The following is a 17,301-nucleotide window of genomic DNA, read 5'->3' on the forward strand; positions in this document are numbered from 1 at the left end:
TGTGTGAATAGAACAGCTCTATCAAGAACAAAATAGAGCTGAGAAGAAAGAGCTGCTCTGAACTACTAAGCTGTTTCCTCCCTAAGGTCACAGAGGGCATAGGGGCTATTGCATTAACTGCTGAAGCAGCACTGAGTTAAAGAACTTCAATAGTAACTGCCTCTTTGGTTCTTATCAGGAAAATAGAAGGGTGTGGAACATGAAAGAAAGAAAAGGATACCCAAATTTTTCATGGATAATAATTATAGCTACGTTGATTAAGTGCTTGCTGCCTGCCAGGCACCTGACTAGGAATATGACACACGTGATATTTAATTCTCACCACAACTCTATGAGAAAGGGACAGTTTCAATCTCCTTTTATAGATGAGGAAGCCAGGGCTCAGAGAAGGTAAAATATTGCTTGAAATCACATAACTGGTAAGTGGTGGCAGTGAGATTTGCACCAAGGTCTGTCTGGCTTCAGAACCCAAATCCCATTTCTCTATCCTGGCTTGTGCCATAAACCCAAAGATAAGAGAAAATTACTTACTGTCAGCCTTGAGTTGCCCAGGGCCTCTTAACACAGTTTAGGGATTACCCAGCCTCTCAACTCTGTCTTCCTAGCATGCATTTGTTAGACCCTCCTTGAGAAGAACAGATGCTTAGGGGCTAAGGGCTGGGGAAAAAGGAAAAAGCACACAATTGATCTGACACACCTGGAACCAAACCCATGGAGGAAGTAATTAAAACCAATGGGTAGAATGAGATTTAAGGATTATCTGCATGTTTCAGTTATCAGAAGTGTTCACTGTTCTTCATAAACCTTCATAATCAAGCTGCTCCACAGCAGTTTTGTTTGCTCTGCTCTTTTACCCACCCAATTAGCCTAGACAAAGACTTCACCTCTGATTTTAGATGAACGAAGTCATTCTGTATAAAACATAACTGGTTTTGCAAGTTGTATAAGAGTAAGGGCCCACCCTTAGATTAAATACAATTTAAGGCCAATAATGAACAAGGTCATTAACTCATTTTAGACCTCTTACTCCTACTGCCTACCTAATCAGGGTGTGCTTATTCATTTTCAAAAGTCAGAAAATTCTAAAGAAGGAGATCTTGCTCATCGTAATAATGCATGGATCTTAAAGGGTGTAGCTTTAATACAACTGACTTGGATTCATAGTTTGGTCATTCTCTGGGCATAGACCCTTGTCTTGGTGAGAGAAAATATACAAACACACACATACAAATATATACGCAAACAAATGTTTGCAATGATAATATAATGAATCAAGTAAAGCTTTGTTAAATTCTTTGTTTAAAAAAAAATAAAACAACTGAGTATTAGCCTGAGGATATTAAATGACTGTCTTGGAGAATAAAGGCAGAAAGCTCTTCCTATTTGATATAAGGGCAAAGCAGATAGCTTAGGGCAACATGGAGTACTGAAATTTTGTAAGCTTGTATACTGAAACAAATATTTCTTCTTGGATGAATTCACAGTTATAGGAATGCTTTGTAAAAGAGGCTCCCTTTTAAATCTTTCTGAAAAAATTTATCCCTTGAATAAAACCTATCTGTTTCCATAGGTCACAACAGCCATTGATAGATAGATGAACACTGTGGCAGAAATTGCCAGCTGCTCATTAAAATCTGTGTTTTAAACTTCTTCCTGGAAGCACAGGTAGCCTGTGTTCACCATTCTTTTCTGCAGTTAGAGGTGACCATTTAGCCAGGGGGAGATGGGCAGAAGCGATGGGTGCCACTTCCAGGCCCATAAGAGTCTTCCATGCTTACTCCTCTCTGCCCCTTTCCCTACCAGCTGTGTACCTAGAGCCAAAGGGTAAAGATGGCTCAGACTCCCTACACCTCAGCCCTTAAGTGACTTCATGAAAGAGAGTCACCCTCTGCCCTGTTCACTTGCCCAGGATCATCCTGTGAGCAAGAAATAAACTTCATTGTGTATTATCCATAATATATTTTGGAGTCTATTCTTCTGGCAGTCAGTCTACCCTAACTAATACAGACACATTTTTTTAAGGCAAAAATCAGCTCCAACTCTTTTAGAATCATTTTGGGTTTGACTGACCTCCTAGGTGTGACTCAGTGGAGGCATTAACCACCAACAGCTAAGTCCCTATTGTTATTTACTTAACAGCAAAGCTCCAAGGAGTAGCTTGACTGCAAATTAACATCTGTAAATCAGAACATCTGCCCTTGAGACTTTTCACTTAAGACTCATTTTGAAACACCTGTTGGTTTTCTCTGTCCAGGGAGCCTTGACACATGCAAAGTAGCTTTTCAGATTCACGGGCCAACAGTTTCTAATGATGCCTCCATCTCAGCCTATCTAGAGAACGAATACCTATCTCTTTGAAGTGGTCCCCCGGAAACTCACAAGTGAATTTCTGGTATGCCATATCGTAATTGCCTGAGTAAGTTTACTTAACTTTCTTTAAACAAACTGTGCATCAATTCCCATCTCAATTGAAAGCATAAAAAGAATTTTTAGTTTTTTTGAACAATGTGAGGACCAACTAGAAAACAATGTGCATAAAACTAGTGTAAGGTAAACGCTGTTTTCTTCAATATTCCATGCAATTACTCTGAAGTATTTTTAAGTGGTTTCCAAAAAACATTTTAAGATGATTTTTTTTAATCTGCATAAACAGCATGTATAAATTATCTTTTGAAGTATGCAAATTATTAGTTCACATACAAGAACACCACCGCCCCCTTCTCCACCCTCCCCTCCCCACTGTTGAAGAACAAGTATTGTGAGCAAGTTATTTAATTCCCTAGTTTCTGACTTCACAGATTGCTGGAACAGGAAATCAGAATAGGGTTCAGGGCAGAAGCCAGTTCTAGAAATTGAGGAGGGAGATTAGGAGGAAAACAGAATACAAGGGGCAAGAAAGAAGCACTAAGCTTGAAAACAAGAGAAAGAAAGCGCCACGCTCAAACAGGCAATAAAGGGCTGGAAACAGAGCTGAGGGTGTTAAGTAGTTAGTTATGCAGTGACTGAAGGGGAGGATGGGTCAGGGACACCCCTTCATAGGCTTCTTGAAGCAGCTCAGTAATGTGACCAGTATGTTATGGTTTCACTGACCTGTGAATTATAAATTCAGAGTATATTAACTTTTAATGCTCAAATCATAATAGTACTCTCGACAGATGAAATTCTTAGCCTCCTTGCCCAACCCCTGCAAAGTGCTACCGCCACGTTATTTGTGGAGCCCCCAAAGGAGTGAGTACTTTGTGTCTACTAGTAACCTGTTGGTGTCCTCCGTGGTTGGTGTCCACTCTTTGACTTGAAGGAGCCTCTTGGTTGCCACTGATAAAACATCTGTTATGAGATCACCGACCAGCTCAGAGGTGAGAAGTTGAGGGTGCTTATTGCTACAGTAAAATGAAAAAGTCAAATGAATGACCTGAAGCTGGACATCCACCTGCCTTCTCACCCAAATTCAGCTTATGTTCATCACTGGCCAAATTAAGTAACTCTTTGGTGTTATGTCCTCTCCACACTGAGTTCGTCCTCTGTTCCTCTAATCTTGATTTCTCTGTAAACATGTCTTAAAGGCAAAAGGAATTTGATCTCAAAATGGATTCCTGTTTTGGTTTTTGAGGTCTGCCAGTAATTTGTACCATCTAAGGACATCAGAAGCAGCTATTTTGACCATAACCAGATGGCTGCAGCTTCCCAAATTATCTGTATCTTCAGTATAACATTTTTTTCCATTTGTTTTATGAAACTTTTTGTGAATCTATTGGTATCTTTTATTTCAGCAATTAAAATTCCCTCAAGGAACATCTTTTCTGTCTCCCTCTAAGCTTTTTCCTAATAGTTATAAATTGTGAAGTTAAATATGAATTAAATAATCTGTTCAACTTTATAATGCTGCGAAGAAACATCAGTAACTTCCCAGTAAGCCATGCTAGTTTATATAGAGAAACTAGTCTATCCAAATCTCAGTGTTTCAATAACCATGACTTGGCTTCTCAAAAAACCAGCCTCAACTCAAAAAAAGAAAGAAGAAAGAAAGAAATTTTTAAAAATCACAATGTGTACTGTGAGGGCATAAAGTTTTACATACTTATTATATGTATTTTTACATATATATTGTATGTATGTATATTTACATATATAATATATATATTTATATATATTTACAAATATATGGAAAACTTTATGCACTTTATATATAAATAAAATAAATATTATATATGTATTTTAAAATTTATGGAGATATGGTTACATGGAAGTCTAAATTTCAACCAAAATTGGGAAGAAGATGAAAAGGAAACCCTGAACTCAGGTTCAGTTCAGTTCACTCACTCAGTCGTGTCCGACTCTTTGTGACCCCATGGACTACAGCACACCAGGCCTCTCTGTCCATCACCAACTCTCAGAGTTTACTCAAACTCATGTCCATTGATTCGGTGATGCCATCCAACCATTTCATCCTCTGTCGTCCCCTTCTCCTCCTGCCCTCAATCTTTCCCAGCATCAAGTCTTTTCAAACGGTCAGCTCTTCTTATTAGGTGGCCAAAGTATTTGGCTGATTTCCTTTAGGATGGACTGGTTGGATCTCCATCTTCTCATCAGGTGGCCAAAGTATTTGACTGATTTCTTTTAGGATGGACTGGTTGGATCTCCTTGTAGTCCAAGGGACTCTCAAGAGTCTTCTCCAACACCACAGTTCAAAAGCATCAATTCTTCAGCGCTTAGCTTTCTTTATAGGCTAACTCTCACATCCATATATGACCACTGGAAAAACCATAGCTTTGACTAGACAGACCTTTGTTGGCAAAGTAATGTCTCTGCTTTTTAATATGCTGTCTAGGTTGGTCATAACTTTCCTTCCAAGGAGTAAGCATCTTTTTATTTCATGGCTGCAATTACCATCTGCAGTGATTTTGGAGCCCCCAAAAATAAAGTCTCTCATTGTTTCCACTATTTCTCCATCTATTTCCCATGAAGTGATGGGACCAGATGCCATGATCTTAGTTTTCTGAATGTTGAGCTTTAAGCCAACTTTTTCACTCTCCTCTTTCACTTTCATCAAGAGGCTTTTTAGTTCTTCTCCACTTTCTTCCATAAGGCTGGTGTCATCTGCGTATCTGAGGTTATTGATATTTCTCCCAGAAATCTTGATTCCAGATTGTGCTTCATCCATCCCAGTATCTCTCATGATGTACTCTGCATAGAAGTTAAATAAGCAGGTTGACAATACACAACCTTGACATACTCCTTTCCTGATTTGGAACCAGTCTGTTGTTCCATGTCCAGTTCTAACTGTTGCTTCCTGACCTGCATAGGTTTCTCAAGAGGAAGGTCAGGTGGAGGGCCACCCAAGACAGATGGGTCATGGTGGAGAGTTCTAACAAAATGTGGTCCACTGGAGAAGGGAATGGCAAACCACTTCAGTATTCCTGCCTTGAGAACCCCATGAACAGTATGAAAAGGCAAAAAGATAGGACACTGTAAAATGAACTCCCCAGGTCAGTAGGGGCCCAATATGCTACTGGAGATCAGTGGAGAAATAACTCCAGAAAGAATGAAGGGATGGAGCCAAAGCAAAAACAACACCCAGTTGTGGATGTGACTGGTGATGAAAGCAAGATCCGATGCTGTAAAGAGCAATATTGCATAGGAACCTGGAATGTTAGGTCCATGAATCAAGGCAAATTGGAAGTGGTCAAACAGGAGATAGCAAGAGTGAACGTCGACATTTTAGGAATCAGTGAACTAAAATGGATTGGAATGGGTGAATTTAATTCAGATGACCATTATAACTACTACTGCAGGCAAGAATCCCTTAGAAGAAATGGAGTAGCCATTATAGTCAACAAAAGAGTCTGAAATGCAGTACTTGGGTGCAATCTCAAAAACGACAGAATGATCTCTGCTTGTTTCCAAAGCAAACCATTCAATATCACAGTAATCCAAGTCTATGCCCCGACCAGGAATGCTGAAGAAGCTGAAATTGAATGGTTCTATGAAGACCTACAAGACCTTCTAGAATTAACACCCAAAAAACATATCCTTTTCATTATAGGGGACTGGAATGCAAAAGTAGGAAGTCAAGAAACACCTGGAGTAGCAGGCAAATTTGGCCTTGGAATATGAAATGAAGCAGAGCAAAGGCTAATAGAGTTCTGCCAAGAGAATGCACTAGTCATAGCAAATACCCTCTTCCAACAACACAAGAGAAGACTCTACACATGGACATCACCAGATGGTCAACACCAAAATCAGATTGATTATATTCTTTGTAGCCAAAGATGGAGAAGCTCTATACAGTTAGCAAAAACAAGACCAGGAGTTGACTGTGGCTCAGATAATGAACTCCTTATTGCCAAATTCAGACTTAAATTGAAGAAAGTAGGGAAAACCACTAGACCATTCAGGTATGACCTAAATAAAATCCTTTATGATTATACAGTAGAAGTGAGAAATAGATTTAAGGGACTAAATCTGATAGATACAATGCCTGATGAACTATGGAATGAGGTTCATGACATTATACAGGAGACAGGGAGCAAGACCATCCACAAGAAAACGAAATGCAAAAAAGAAAAATGGCTGTCTGAGGAGGCCTTACAAATAGCTGTGAAAAGAAGAGAAGCAAAAAACAAAAGAGAAAAGGAAAGATATATCCATTTGAATGGAGAGTTCCAGAGAATAGCAAGGAGAGATAAGAAAGCCTTCCTCAGTGATCAGTGCAAAGAAATAGAGGAAAACAATAGAATGGAAAAGACTAGAGATCTCTTCAGGAAAATTAGAGATACCAAGGAAACATTTCATGCAAAGATGTGCTCAATAAGGGGGAGAAATGGTACGGACCTAACAGAAGCAGAAGATATTAAGGAGAGGTGCCAGGAATACACAGAAGAACTATACAAAAAAGATCTTCACAACCCCGATAATCACAATGGTGTGAGCACTCACCTAGAGCCAGACGTCCTGGAATGTGAAGTCAAGTGGGCCTCAGGAAGCATCACTACGAACAAAGCAAGTGGAGGTAATGGAATTCCAGTGGAGCTATTTCAAATCCTGAAAGATGATGCTATGAAAGTGCTGAACTTGTTATGCCAGCAAATTTGGAAAACTCAGCAGTGGCCACAGGACTGAAAAAGGTCAGTTTTCATTCCAATCCCAAAGAAAGGCAATGCCAAAGAATGTTCAAACTCAGGTCACTGGACTTTATTTGGAGTTACTAATAAAAATTGATTTGATTAGGAAAGGATTTAATAGAAGCAACAGAAAAGCCATAATTACTGTTCTGGACTGAAACTCACTATGAGATTATGCAATCTCTGTCCTCTCTCACTGAGGCATGCTCTTCATTAGAAAGACAGCAAGTTTAATCCGCATCTCTTCCTTGCATAGGGCATGCATGATTGAGAAGTCCACACATTGCCAGCAGAACTATCTTTTGTACCCATTCCAGTCCTTCAACTGGATCTTTGTGCAGGCTGGTGTTATTACTCTGACAACAAGCTGATAATAATGTAACTTGCCCCGGTAAAGGCTTCAGTGACAGTTAAGGAGAAAACGAAAAAAAAAAAAAAAAAAGGCAAGATGGCTGTGAGTTAGGGTGAAGTAATAAAACTGGAGGACATTAATGGAGAAGCAGAGAGGCTGAAGTATTAGTCCGCGTTTTTCTGCACCTGATTTACATTTCTTATGCTAGTCCTTAAGTATATGGGAAACGATCAGCAGCTTGTGTTAAGGGACTGATTTGATGAATGGCTCAAGGTCATTCTTTAAACCTCTCTGGGCCCTTGTTTGTTCCAACTGTAAATTAAGAACAATTCCTTATATTCTTAGGGCAATTCTGAGAGTTTAAGATGCTAACATGCTTGTCATTGAACATTTGCATTTTGCATTGTCATGATGGACTAAATTATGCTGTGGTTAAAAAAGATCTAAACTAAAACTTTTAGCTTTAACATGACATAAGTTGATTACCTCATACATAGTCCAGAGCAGACCTGGGTCACTCTTCAGAGTACCTGTTCTCCAAGAAGCAGGGTAGCAATCCCTGATACTAAGTCCTAAGGATCCACCATCTCAACACATGTCCCCCTCCATGACAGCTGTGGCAGGAGAGACTGGCACCACTGACGACCTGTTGGCCAGAGCTTGTCACATGACTTCTCCTAAGTGTGGGGGTGGGGTGGGGGCAAGTTTTCCCATGTACTGGGGTGAGTTAAGTGAGAACTCGAAGTCTTCTCCACTGAGTTTTGTAAAAAAGTGCATTTAATATATAAAAAAATGATATAAAATACTTAAACCATAGATAATAGTATAGGGACTTATAATCACAAATACCTAAGAAATAGAATCTTTGTGCCCAAGATTCAGCTTCATGCAAGGGAAGCTGAAAAGAATTCTAATAGCTCCTTCTCTTAGAGAGCTTTCTTATTAGAGACACAAGATATCCTTCAGAGAAACAAGGCAGCTAGAAATAGTGGAAAGAGCTCAGTTAGGAGCCAGACTACTTGGATTCTGCTACCAGCTCTGTCACTTACTAACTGCATCATCTTGGGCAAGTACCTCAGTCTTTCTCAGGTTTTCATCTAAAAGCTACATAAAAGCATTTACTTCATCTGCTTACAAGGCTGTGGTAAGGATCAGATGAGGGGACCTGTATGCCTGAGAACTGTGAATGACAAAGTATTCTCCACATTCAAGCTATATATGGAGGACAATACAAAATACTACAGTAATAGCATTTGAACCATTTATTGAGCATCTACTCTTTCATAGACTTTATACTTTACATAGGATTTCTCTTCTTGGAGTTTGGTTGAATTTAAATAGGAAGAGAAAAGGAAGAGAAATTGTGTGGTGAGTGGCTTGAAACAGTTGGAAGTGCTGGATTTGTAAGAGTAAGGCCTAGTGTTAAAGGCAAAAAGAGTTGAAAAGTTTCTGGAGATATGTGGTTGCACAATGTGACTATATTTAACATTACTGAATTGAACACTTAGAAATGCTTAAGGTGGTAAATTTTGTTGTGTATTTTACCACAATTAAAAATTTTTTAAACAAAGCAAAAAGACAAATAAGGTAGATCTGAATAGTACAAATGATTTATGAGAAATCAGTTATAGGGAAGGGCCCATTGATGGAAAAATTTTAAAGGTAAGTCGACAAGAGTGGCCTAGATCCAAGTGTTAATAGGAATCCTGATAGATTCTTGAATAGGAAAATGACATGACAAAAATGCTGTTTAACAAGGTTAATTGGATACAATATTCAGGATGAATATTTACATCTGGAGAGATTCTGTAAGAATGGACCATATACAATTATTTCTTGAATCTAGAGAAACATGACTAGAAACCTGAGCCAGGAAATGGAGAGAAAGAAAATGTGGCTGTGAATAGCCAATATATTGTGTCATTGATTGGATAAGGAAGATAATGAAAAGAGGAGAGTCAAAGATGCCCCCAAGTTTGATCTGGAAGGTAGCAAAAATGACTTTGCACCTTTCATCCGCTGTCACAAAAGGAGAACCATCTTAAATATTTTGACACAAAAGGAATATTATATGATTACTCACTAACAGAATAAAAGCTTAAAAATAATTTGTTCACTTTTAATCTCTATGAAGTGGCTAGACGAGCTCATTGTTAGAAAAGTGGAGTCAAACAGATTTAAACTATGGTCATCTCCCTTGATAGCCACCTCTCCATCACCTGTGAATGGATCCACGGTCCTGAGCATAACACACAAGGTCTGGCCACACAACACTTGCTTGAACCTTTACCTCATTCTATCCTCTCATATGCCTTTAAGGCCTCCCACACTAAACTGCCTAAGGCTTCCACAAGCAGGCTGTTATGCCTTTGTTTCTTCAGTTCCTGCTAGATGAAATCCTCTTTTCTTCTTTTTTGTGAAGGAACTTGCCATGCCTTGCCCTGTACCTCTAAATAACTTTGTTCTTCTAGCATATTTGGTTCATTCCATTTGGGATTTTGACTAATGGAAAAATGTGCTTATGTCTCTAGGATAACCAGTTTATCTGGATTTGCCCAGCACCATCACCATTTTAAAACTGAAAGAACTGTGTCCCAGGAAACCCATCAGTATCAGGCAAACTGTGACAGATGGTCACCTTACACCTTTATTAGATCATAAGCCAGAGGACAGAGAGAGCAGCCTAGGTATTTCTATGTGCACTTTTTTGTATTGTTTCAATCACAGATGTCATTATTCCATTTTACAGATGAGGAGACAGAGGCTCAAAGAAGGTAAGTAACATGTTTTAGAAATGGCAGAGCTGGGATTGGAACCTAAGATGTCTGATTTTTAAGCCCATTCAGTGGAGAGCCAAATATTAAGGCTTTGGAGCAGGAGACTGACGCGTGCTTCCCTAAATCCTGCTTTCTGTATTCCAAATGTGACAATGACTAGCTCAAATAAACGTTAATTGGACTGCGATTAACGGTTTGATAAGCACCTAATGTGAAGGAGAAATGATTAAAGAGTAAGGGAGTCAAAATAGAGAAATAATCACTAATTTTCCACAGCGCAAAGGAGAAAGAAGGATAGCAATGGTGCTTCTAGTTAGAGCTTAAGATAAAATTATATCTAACCTGCATGTTCTCCCAAGTCTTATCTCCTTTCAATCAGATGGAAACCAGATCCTTTTTTCAACATTTTCTCAGAACCTTTTCAAGTATTACTTCTCATTATTCTTATATTATTCCATTTGCATTTTAAGCATACAGTGCAAAGGCTGGAAAACAATGAAACATGCAAATAAGGAAGCTGAAAGTGTTCTTTGAAAAGTTAAGTGATGAAAAGTAATAGCATTCAGGTTCTTTAAATGCAATACATTATCTCTTAAATTGACTTTTCTGTTCCTTTTCTGCCTTCCCCTGATTTTGTTACTTTTTGTGTTGAAAAAAAATAAAATTCTACAATAGTATTTTTGCAGGGTAAAGTAACTTTTAGAGTTTGAATCATTTGTTTTTAATCTTAACCTGGGCAGAAAATTCTGTAGCAATTCTCCATCATTACTATTTGAGATAGATTATCAAATTAATCCAGATGCATTTAGTACTGAATATTATTAAAGTCTAGGCTATCCTGAAAGTCAAGGCTTTTTCCCCTTCTCAGGCCCAAATTAGTCCTGAACTTCACTAAAGGGTGTTTTTTAGCCAATTGGATCATCATATGGCCTTCCAGGGCATCATTGTGAGGAGCTACCTTTTATAATTTCTGTTTGCATAAAGTAAGCTTTTAAATTGTTCTCACTCATAATATGCAAGCTCTTAGAAAAAATACAAATTATTTCTATTAACCTGCTTTTTTAAAGTGCCCAAAATAGCACTCCACACAGATCAATTGAGAATAAATGTATCTTCATGATGGCAGTAGGGACAGTAGTCACAGAAACCTTCTTCAAGGATACTAGCACAGTCAGTAAAGCAATTTGTATCTATTTTTAAATAATCCAGAAAGATCTCTGCACTCGCAGAATGACTATGTGAGCCCAGCCCCACTCACCTCACTGTAAGCCCTCAGCTCCTTCCCTTCACTCTCAGCTGAGCCCTGGCCAGAGTCTTTCTGGATTCTAGTTCTGCTCTCCTCTGCCCCTTGGTAGAGAATCTTGGAGAACATCAGTCCTCAGGCAGTGTGATGTCAACATAAAAAAATTCTGTATCTCAGGACATTTGCTAAGAGTTTTGAGGGAAGCAGGAAGTAAATGAAGCCTATCTTTAGCTTGACCTTTGGGGTTTTATAACCTCCTCATTGGGTAGTTCCCCCCTCCATGGGCTTTCTCAGTGCTTATGAAGGGCTCCTCCTTCATCTCCGACCTTCATAAGCTACTATCCCTAGGTTTTCACCAGGTCTCCTCCCAGGAGTATTTGCATCTTAAATATAAAAATCTTCCCTTCCTGGAAAAAAAAGAAGAAATTTAATTATTATTTTTAATAAAAAGATGCATACTTACTTTGCAAGATATAGGGAATTATAAAGAAAATAAGAATCACACCCATCATCCCACCATCTCTGGGATGGGATATCTCCTTCAGGATTACTTTCCAAACTTACATGCCTATACAAGTGAATGAGACCATGCAGTAATAACCTGCTTTTTTTCTCTGTATTATAACATTCATAAAGGCCCTCAAAGCTCTTTTTTAAAGTGCCTTAATAAATGCTGGCATAATCTGATTCTAACATTTTGTCTTTTCTGGTAGAAAAAGACTGCTGCTCTCTCTCTCTCTCTGCACCTTACCACCAACACACCATTTGGTCAGATGATACAGAGAACACTCTTTGTTCACAAAATAAATCACAGATGACTCTTCAAATAGGATTAAGAACAGCCCACCAAATGTGGCAGGTCTGTCTGCCCCCTACACCGTGCTATCCAAGAACACATGCCAGGCCCTGGTCGTCTTCTTTGTACTCCTCAGTCCTCAGAACTTGGACATTTTTCATGCACTGAGTAGCCTCTGTCAAGCTGAAAATCCACATTTCAACTTGGCAAACTATCTTCTCTCACTGCTTTGAGTATTTCCTCCCCTTCATTTTCTGTCCTTTTCATAAGATGTTGGACCTCCTGGTTTGGTCTCTTATCTCATTGCATTTTGAATTTCTATTTCTTCTTATTATTGTTTTATATTCCAGGAGATTTACTCTACTTGATTTTCCAGATTTTGCACCAAATTTCCTTTATGTAGGTAAGAATAGTTTTATTCTTTAAGAGTGCTCACTTTTCTGATTGTTCTTATTTCATGGAATATTTTCTTGACTCTCTGAATGTTTTTCTTTTAAAGTTTTTTCCTGTTTCCTAAATAATCTTGGTTTCAGGTTTAATTTTTTTCTGTTTATCTTGGTCTTTCTCTTTTGTGGCACTAAACCTGTATCCCCACCATCCCCAAACAATGAATACAGGCATCATCACCAAAACCTTAACTTTCCTCCAAGGGTTAGTTCAGTTTTTCAAGATGAGGGTCTCTGAATATTTTCCAGGGAATAAATGACTCTTCAGGTTTCCAGGGACAGGAATATACATATTAATAAAGATGCACAGTCTCTTACCCACAATTATGGAATCCAAAGACTTCTAAAAATCAATGTTTTTTCCTAAGCTGACAGCTGATTAATTATGTTGCAAACCCAACCTGAATTGACTGCAACTGACTACATGTGATCTTTATTTGTCTATTTAGTATAGAAATATTAAAGGGTTTGTTTATGAGGTGCTTGCTGTCCTAGGCCTTCCTGGGGTGTTATGTAATATATGAGATACATATTCCCCCAAGACCCTGTTTTGTTTTGTTTTAATTTATTTATTTGGCTGCACCATGTCTTCATTGCAGCACATGGGATCTTTAGTTGTGATGTACAGGATCTCATTCCCTGACCAGGGATGAACCTGGGCTCCCTGCATTGGGAACATGGAGTCTTAACCTCTGGACCTTCAGGGAAGTCTCAAGACCCTATTCTTTTAAAAGGATGTTTTCAAAACAAATAGATTGATTGCTCAAAAGGTAAACTAAAGAATTGATTTACACTTTTGAGTGTTGCTATTTTAATAGTTTTGTTGTTAAAGGTTTTTATTGGTTGTTTTTTCTTTCCCATTTATACCTATGAAATGTCCAAAGGAAAAAAAGTCTTAGGACTCAGTTTTATCCAAGGTACCCCATTCATACAAAAACAGGAAAATTATCAGTGATCCATTAATTTGTTTGTTTTATCACTTGGTGTTGATTGTATATTGAGTTTTCTTGTCCTCTTCCTGATTTCTTTCCATGCCTGGACCAGTATTTTAAAGGCCTGGGTCTTTTCATCCTGGCATGCATATAATGGTGAGGCAAATTAATTTAAAATCTATAGTGAAATATTGTGAAAAAAACGTGAAAATGAAACATTGATTTAGAAGTGGTTCCTCACCCAGAGCCATTTATATTGGCCACACATAGTTTACTAGTTATCTCAGTTAGGCAAAATCATTTTTCTAGTTGTATGTGGAGTCATAAGGTGGAAATCAGATTAGCCTCCCTCTTAATAGAGCCCAAAGCTATTAATAATAAATCCAGGAGATATAGTTTAATTAAAAAAAAAAAAAACTAGAAACTATTGGCAGACAGAAATCACCTAATAAAAAAGTAATTTATAATGCACACTCTAATTAATAATTTATTCCTAGGGTAAAAAAATTATCAAAAGTAATTACAATTAAAATACACTATTTCTTCTTTAAGGATAATAGGATAACACTAAGAAGCTAGAATAATCTTGAGCAACAAATTCAACTGCTGATATCTCCACTTTCTGTCAAATATTGTAATTAATTTTTAATGCTTTGTTTTTTATACAGATGTTTCTTTCCCTCAGCTAACAGTCCATTAAGCTGATAATTGTAAATTTATAAATGGTAAAAATTTCTAAACATAGTCTAGTATAATTCAACCCAAGAAAGCTATCCACTAATTTAAAAGGATTTAGAAAACAATAGCCAAGTGCATAAGGCTTGGATGAGAGATTAAAATTGGCTTAAATTAGGCTATATTGAGTTACTGACCTAGAACCAGTTTCTGATTAACCAAGAGACTTTAAGGAAGGAGATTAAATACAAATATCCTCCCTTAGACTATAAACATTACAAGAACAGTAACTTGGTACATATACATATTTTTCATTGTCATTTCCCCAACCTCTCACACAGAGCCTGGCAGAAAAATTCATACTGAAAAATTTTATTTTGCTTAAATAAATGAAAGAATAAAGAATTATAGTATATATATATATATATATATATATATATCATTATATTATACATCTAAAACCAGTATAATGTTATATGTCAATTATACTTCAATTTTAAAAAATACTTTCTCCAAACAATTTTGCCAAATTAAAGGAAGAAAAGAATTCCAGAAAGAAAAAGTGTGTATATAAACAGTTGTGCTGAATGCCCAGATCGCCCTTAAGGACCAGAGGACTTATTTTCCCCTGCTTGTGGCAGGTGCTGCTGGATAAGAGGTGTCAGTCTAAAGAGCACTGCCTTACCTAAAATCACACCCCTACCCCAGGGTGGCCTATATCCAGTGACAGATCTTTGGTGGTCGAAAAGCCTCTACTCTACAACTCTGAACAAGTTATCATATCTGAACTCCCTTTAGGGCTGTCTAAGGACACTTGAAATTTCATCATGGCTCAATTTTGTTCCTCTGCCCAATTCTACTTCCTTCCGTTTCCTTGAGCATTTCCTAATAAATCTCTAGTATACTAATCTCCATTTTAGGTGCCTCTTCCCAGGGGACCCAACACATCTTTCCCTAAATCCCTTCCTTTATTATCCGGAGTACTACTAAACTTAATAAGCCAGTAAAGAAAGGCTGAAGAAGGAAGTTTTCAGTTGAGAGAGAAGAGAATCTCCATGGCAGATCATTGGCAATGGCACCTTATTTGAGACCAGTCTCTCAAAACAAGAATGGATCAAGTTTGCCTGCTTGATGCCTGGGAGTAGTAGTATCCCAAAGGCGTCTAGAATGGTCACTAACAACATGGAATTGGGCATCCAACTGACCTGGATTTGAATCCTTTCTTCACAACTTACTGGTTGAGTGACCTTGGGTAAGTTACTTTTCCCAAGCCTCATAATGGAGATAATAACACATAAAAATGTAAAAACTTAACAAAGTTCTTGGCATCATAGTAAACACTCACTAAATAGTAAACATTCTTACTTCTTTTTAAATATTTGTTTCCAAAAAGGCAGAAAAATAATGCCCTTCCGTTGTCAAATCTCCAAGCCTGAAAACTAAATGGCAGCTATTGTTGCCAAGGGGAAAAATAATCCTCTGCACCCTGGTTATCAGCAATCAGAAATGAGAACACTGAAAATTCATTCACAAGGAAATAGAGAAAGAACTACGGATAGAGAGCTTAAGCCCGTTTGCTTCTTGATGTATGGATGATGGATGGAGTATTTCTTTTGGGGGGATGTAATGGCAAATATAGTGCATGACTTTTGGAACAGGGGCTGACCTTTTATTAATACATCCACATGCAAAAGATATGGACACATCTTCAATGAAGATCTTGTCATGAAAACTAAGTGTAGGAGACTTCCAACTTCCACTATGACAGCATAAGGAAATCAAAAAATCCTGTCTCCCAAAAGCAGCTTTAAAGCTGGACTAAAAATCTAAAACATTTATCTAAACATTCTGGAATTTAACCAAAAACATATAACAAACTGAGATGTATTTATTCATGAAAATGACTAAACTTGGGGTAAGAACAGCATAAACCTGTGGCATTTTGCCTGGGGTTGCAACCACCCCTCCCTCAGTAGTTCAGCCAGAGTGGGACAGGCTGTGAAAACAATAAGCACTGTTGCTGTTGCTGCTGCTGGAGAGGACTCACTTACTTTGGAGTACTGTCAGTTTGACTACGCCTAAGCCTTTGACTGTGTGGATCAAAACAAGCTGTAGAAAATTCTTAAAGAGATGGGAATCCCAGACCACCTGACCTGCCTCGTGAGAAACCTGTATGCAGTTCAAGAAGAAACAGTTAGAACTGGACATGGAACAACAGACTGGTTCCAAATCAGAAAAGGAGTATGTCAAGGCTGTATATTGTTACCCTGCTTTATTTAACTTATATGCAGAGTACATCATGAGAAATGCTGGGCTGGATGAAGCACAAGCTGGAATCAAGATTGCCAGGAGAATATCAATAACCTCAGATATGCAGATGACACCACCCTCATGGCAGAAAGCGAAGAAGAACTAAAGAGCCTCTTGATGAAAGTGAAAGAGGAGAGTGAAAAAGTTGGCTTGAAATTCAACATTCGGAAAACTAAGATCATGGCATCTGGTCCCATCCCATCACTTCATGGCAAATAGATAGGGAAACAGTAGAAACAGTGACAGACTTTATTTTGGGGGGCTCCAAAATCATTGCAGATGGTGACTGCAGCCATGAAACTAGAAGATGCTTGCTCCTTGGAAGAAAAGCTATGACAAACCCAGACAGCATATTAAAAAGGAGAGACATTACTTTGCCAATTAAGGTCCATCTAGTCAAGGTTACGGTTTTTCCAGTAGTCATGTATGGATGTGAGAGTTGGACTATAAAGAAAGCTGAGTGCCAAAGAACTGATACTTTTGAACTGTGGTGTTGGAGAAGACTCTTGAGAGTTCCTTGGACTGCAAGGAGATCCAACCAGTCCATCCTAAAGGAAATCAGTCCTGAATATTCAATGGAAGGATTGATGTTGAAGCTGAAACTCCAATACTTTGGCCACCTGATGTGAAGAGCTGACTCATTTGAAAA

The 17,301-nt window shown here is 38.1% G+C and overlaps 1 long non-coding RNA gene across 2 annotated transcripts in view; it reads right to left on the reverse strand.

Moving 5' to 3' along the window:
* Window positions 1–692, reverse strand: part of LOC147378306 (uncharacterized) — a 65,076-nt gene extending 64,384 nt beyond the window's left edge. For both annotated transcript variants that reach the window (XR_015145872.1, XR_015145870.1), the window contains exon 1: window positions 532–692. This is a non-coding gene — a long non-coding RNA (uncharacterized LOC147378306). The remainder of the gene's footprint in view (window positions 1–531) is intronic.
* Window positions 693–17,301: the final 16,609 nt, after the last annotated feature.

This window comes from Bos grunniens, chromosome 2 (assembly GCF_055505025.1).
Source record: "Bos grunniens cultivar Pamir isolate PY7600 chromosome 2, Bosgru_T2T1.0, whole genome shotgun sequence".
NCBI classification, from domain to species: Eukaryota; Metazoa; Chordata; class Mammalia; order Artiodactyla; family Bovidae; genus Bos; species Bos grunniens.